The sequence below is a fragment of the Coffea eugenioides genome, chromosome 10 (genome assembly GCF_003713205.1).
Source record: "Coffea eugenioides isolate CCC68of chromosome 10, Ceug_1.0, whole genome shotgun sequence".
Taxonomy (NCBI): Eukaryota; Viridiplantae; Streptophyta; class Magnoliopsida; order Gentianales; family Rubiaceae; genus Coffea; species Coffea eugenioides.
In genome coordinates, this window is record NC_040044.1 from 1,482,613 (window position 1) to 1,488,612 (window position 6,000).

The window sequence follows — 6,000 nt, forward strand, 5'->3', positions numbered from 1 at the left end:
AAGAAAAGCCGGCCAAAAAGGAAAATGAATTTGGGAGTTGGGGAAGTCTTGAAGAGTATCAAAACAGTTCTGTGGATTCTGAAACCAGCCTGTAGATTTGACTAGAGGAATAGGAGGCTTCTCACTTTCATGATTTATCTTTGTTTGAGAATCGGAAAAGGAGTTACATTGCTTAATTCTCAAGTCTTTTCTTTTCTTTATTTTGCAAAGTTACATGGCAAGTACGTCAACTAATGTTTTCTTCTTTTTTTTTTTTTTCCCATCAACTTTATGTTACACAGTCAACTACAGAATATATATATATATATATATGTAGGCAATTTATTGCAAGTTAATCATGCCACTACACTAGTGGCAAAAAGTCTTCTCAAATATTTTTTGGGGGGAGGGGAAGAAATGGTGGGGCGAAAAAGTCTTCTCAAATACTAATAACCGTATAAAGAAAGAAAACAAAAGGACTCACATAATTAATAATGTGCATGGAGATATATAATTATACAACAATACATGGAAGAGGTAGGTCCTTTCCAAGAAGATGGTTGTGCCAAAATAAGAATGCCAATTATATGGAATGGAATGTAGGTAAATAATTGGTCTCGAATATCTTTTTTTTTTTTCTTTTTGAGGAAATTGTATCTCTAATAATATCAATGAGCACGGAAGCAAGCTAGGTAGATTTTTCTTGTGTATGCAACTATGATGGGGTAGCAATTGATGGGAAGATTATTATCATTAAATTAAAAGAGGATTTTCTCCCTCCCTCTATGCACTTTATATTTGGGATTCTAGAACGTTGCATGAATATAGAAAACATGAATGCTTCTTCGCATCTAAACAAATCTTCAAACTATCGAATATGCTTCAACAATTTCTGACAACTACAAGCATATATAATTGTCTGATAAGTCACAGGTCAAATAAGCTGCAATGGTACCAATCAAAGTCGACAAATCACCGTAACTTTTACGTTGATTGTATTCACATGTTAATCACCAAGAGCAGCCGATCGAACAGCGGCTTCTTTTATCTTTATATACATGTGTGTTCTTTTCCTTTCTTTCTTTTTCGTCTTTTTGGATTACTATAAGGAAACTGTGGTGGCATGGGGTAAATAATTTGGAACAACAAGAACAAACTCATTTTTTGAAGAATCAAAGTTGCAGCGCAGCTCCTAGACCTAGACGAAGTTGCATCATGAACATTAATATTATTGATTGACTCGTGTTGATGGTTTCTTGAAATAACCTGCTGAATAAAAAAGAAAGGGGAAAAAAATTAAAGAAGAAAAAGGCAACCTCGCTCGCATTCATGTATAAATCAGCATCGGTTAATATATCATGATGGAAAATATAATCGAAAGAAGAAATCCACTTTTTTTTTTTTTTTTTTGTCGTCGTCGTCGTCTATATATAATTCTTGTGATCTGATTTAGTCAAGAGCATGTGGTTAAACCATTAGTTACACCGAAATGTAAAAAGCATTGGGTAATGGGAAGAAAATGATTACTAGCACTGGGTACTGTAGTCTCATTAACAATAGTAATAGTTTCTACTCCTACTATCTATCTATCTATCACAGCAAAATTCCTGCCTTTGCTTTGTTGAAACGAAAGCATAACATGAGGTGGGGATGGATACAGCCATATAGGAAGGAAGGAAGATAAGATTTAGAAACAAATTATACCAATTGGGTCCCTGTCATCGGCCATCACTAACGCAAGACAGCTTTAATCCACCTGCCCCTCGGCCCCTCTCCTTTCTTTGCTCTTTTTGGTCTTTTATAATACTCCCCATCCCAAAAGTAAAGCGTTTTTCATTGGATTCGATTTTTGCTTTGGTACTTCAACCACATACCAAGCAATCTGTATTCCATCTGCATTCACTTTTCTCTTACTATATCCGCTTTCACCCATTCACTAATCATCTTAAATTTTTCTTTTTCTAACCTTTTCTTGTCTTAAGTTGCAATTAGCATTGCCTCTTGCCACCTGTTACGCGCCCCCTTTTTATTTTTTATGCTCCAATATTAATTAGCAACCCTACAATGATGATTTGTTTTCCCCGTACAATGCTAATGCTGTGATCAGCGATGCATAATTAATGTAACCTAGTAGATAATTAACCCACTACATACAAGAACTGGATGCTCGGGGATTAACATTTTTGTGCTCATCATTCTCGATCGTTGTAAATAAACCAATAGAACTTCAAAAAAAAAATAACAAAAATAAAAGTTAACAGGAGGTGTGGTGGCAATCTTTGGACTGTTGGGCATATTAATTGAGTTACTCGGTTGGTTTGTACAGATTTTGACCGGATGTACCCCACCTTTGTTTGGTTTACAAACTTAACAATGGCAAAAAAGTAGTCCAAATTTGTGATGTGATTTTTTGCAGTAAGTTCACTGATCACTTCATCAATTGGAATATTGCATCAGTTTAAGCAAAGACCATCATCACACCCAGCTTTTTAAGGAGTGGATGCCCTGTTGAAGATAGATATCCTTCTCCTACCAGTCCTTTACTTTTTCCCTCCAGTTTAATGGTGGGCATATATTCTCGCCTGAAAAGGGTTATTAACGTAGCACCGTTAACCTGTTCCAAATTGGCAAGTTAAGTTGGACTGACTGAAGTTTACGTTGAAAAAAAAAATGTACGTACTGTATTCTATTCTATATATAAGGACTTTACTTCCTACCTAACTCCCGGCAATTAATCATTGGATCGTCATTCAAGGTCGACTGAAAATTATACTATAAAATTCAAACACCGCACGTTAGAAGCTTATGTGGTAAATCGTTTACGATCATCAGAACCAATAGAAGCGCTCCTATCCTATGGTCTGTGTATACTACCCACATAATTGATACTACACGAGTAGAGCTGTTAAATGGAACGAGTAATTCAAAAGCTCGATTGCGCTCGACTCAATAAGGCTCGAATTCGATTCGTTAATTGTGATAAATGAGTCGAGTTCGAACTCGAAATATACTCGTTTAATTAACGAGTCAAGTAAGTTCGATTCGTTTGTTATTTGAATAACTCGATTGATCTCGATGATGAAGGGCATACATGTCATTTTACAATTCAAAAGAATAAAAATTAAAAATTATAAGTTTTTATTGTGGTTAATTTGCATGAGTTCGAGGTCGAGCTCGTGCAAGCTCGGTTCATTTGTGATAAATGTTTCGAGCTCGAGTCATATGTCTCATTTGACGAGTCGAGTTCGACAGTCAAATACTCGACTTGATTAACAGCACTATACACGAGTATCATTGCGACTCAAACAAATTCGATTGAATTTACTATGAGTAAATTTTATATACAATATCAGTACATCCGGATGGATGATACATGATCAAATTTTTAAATGGATTAGCTTCTACCATGATTTGTGTTTTGACTGACTAATCCAGACAAATTTATGCTTTGCTAGACTGTCTTTATTACATTGGTTCACCAACAACGTGCACTCTTTTCGAACGTAGTGGGAAAAACAAACGCGTACTGTTTTTGTAAAGGCACGAAAATTCTTCTCACGGATCTCAACACGAGTTCAACAAATATAGCCTGCAGAGATAAATATCACTTTGTCATTTAATTTGCATCACAAATCATTAGCTCGTCTTCTTGCTTGTGCAATCTCTCTTGCATTTACTACAGTACAGCAGCCAAAAAAAAGGCCATTATTAACCGTAATTGAGCACCGGCTGCAGTTGAGTTACCATTTCGTTTTCTTTTTACCGCGCTGTACACTTTCGCCGACATTCGTCCAGCACATTTCTTCCAATGTCTGACTACTTGGAAATGCGAAAGACAAAACTTACGGGTATGTCGGTCTAGCTAGTGCAGAGTTGTGTAGAGAAAATGTTACATCTGTAGCATGGAGTTTAGTGGAAAAATTCAACTCCTAAGATGTGATCGGCTAAAGCATTAACAATTCTAAATCACTACTGTTTATCTAGGATAATTTTGCGTAGTGACAACAGATTTGACCAAAATGGCATTGTCACAGCATGTAATTTAAATGTGAAAATAATTTTTTTCAAAATAATAATATACCCTCCTCTCCAATTCCTTCAATATATCCTTGAGCTTATGCCACTTGTCTCACTTAATGTCAATGTCCCAGATTAATTTATCTTAACTAAAGTTTTCTAACCCCAGGTAAATTGGTCAAATGATTTTATCGTACAATAAAGGAAATGATTAGTCACCTGCTTCGATGCCAAATCCATCGGTAGCAGTTATCAATAATGGTAATTGCATGCAGGATAACATCAGGAAAAAAAAATGAAATTTCTGGATAAAGTATCTCTCTTCTTTTGTTTTTTTTTTCCCGACTATATTTCTTAATTTCTCCATTTCACCTCTAACAAATGAAAAAACAAAGATTTTACGATTTGAGCACAGCTAACCTCTTGCCGTTGAAACATAAATTCAGATTAACAAAGAAATAAAAAAAAATTGTGTTTAGCTGGCTTAATAATTTTACTTATCTATTATAATAAAATTGAGAAATCTTTTGTTAGACACCGTAAAGGCTTTTCGCTAACCAACAATTTTAGAGAATAAATTAAAGAAATTTATAGCAGTTGTTCTTGGCAAAAGAAAATGTACCTTCATAAAATGTACTCCGGACAACAAAACAATGCCATGGTCTAATATAAATGTAAAATACCAAGAAATTAATTCTTCATTGGTCAACTTAGAAAAATGTACGTCTAAAATTTAGGAAATGTCTTACTATTTCTAATTTCACTTTTCACCGGCCAACCATATAAAAAGATATAAACATATTATTAGTTCTATTTTTTAAAGACAATGCATCGTTAAGAAATTGATTTGTACAACCAAATTACAAATTGAAAAGTAAAAGTTTACTACATTGAAGAAATAATTTTGGGTTAGCCAATCCTAGTAATTTTAAATATATTTACTTGTAAAATGAGGGAGTGTGTCATTGCTTCAAAAGTTATTCACTACCAAACCGTATAAAAAAAAAAGAAAAGAATAATAGTTCATGTGAGTTTTACTTAGTAAAGTAAGAGTGACCATTAAAAAAATGCTTTTTTGTTTTGGAAAATAAAAAATATGCTATCACTTACTATGAAATGTCAACACTAAGAAAATAATTGATTTATCATTAGCAACCTAGTCAGTAATTGTAAATATCCATAATGGTAAAAGTAGTGAATGCTTCACCATTTCAAAATATTTTCACTAACCAACCATATTTAGTAGTTTAACTAGTAATCGAGACATATACTTTTTTTAAAAAAAAAAATTGAGTTCAAGTTATAATGGATTTCACGGTATAATGGGAAGAAGCTCACATTTGTTTCCTTGGTTTTTTGGAGGTGAAGAAAGAGAGAATATACATATATATAAGCAAGCATCGAGGGAATCCAAGAGGGATAGAAGTAAGAGTAGGTTAAGTACTTATTGTTGTAGAAAAAAGCAAGACAAGTGACATGATATTGAGGGAATCTGAGAGGAATGATAGGTAGGGGCTGAACGATTTTGTTAAATTCCAGAAGATGTAAAATTATTTAGGGTGTAATTCACTTTGAATATATTCTAAATATAAAATAACAAAATTTTATAAATCTCACGTATGACATGACGTTAAAATGATACGCCGAACCCTTAACACATTTCTTTTATCCAATCTTGACCGTGAATCCTTTAGAATAGGTCATTTTGATAATCATTATTGCCCCACGTCCATTGGAGAGGATCCGACTCCATCCAATAGTCAAAGATTGTGTGATAATTTGATTGTTTTCGAAAAAACATCTGTTGCGGCATTGCCATTATCGCCGGCCTTGACGAAATTGCATGCCGTAAGGTCCGTATCAACGCCTTGGGAGTATTTTGAACCTCCAGCAACTGCCTTTTTCCCCCAAAATAGATCAGAATCTATGTTGAGGTGAAGTTTGAGAGAATAGGATACCCTTAAAAGGAGGACGAAGGAACAATGACCAATCTAGGACCACCAC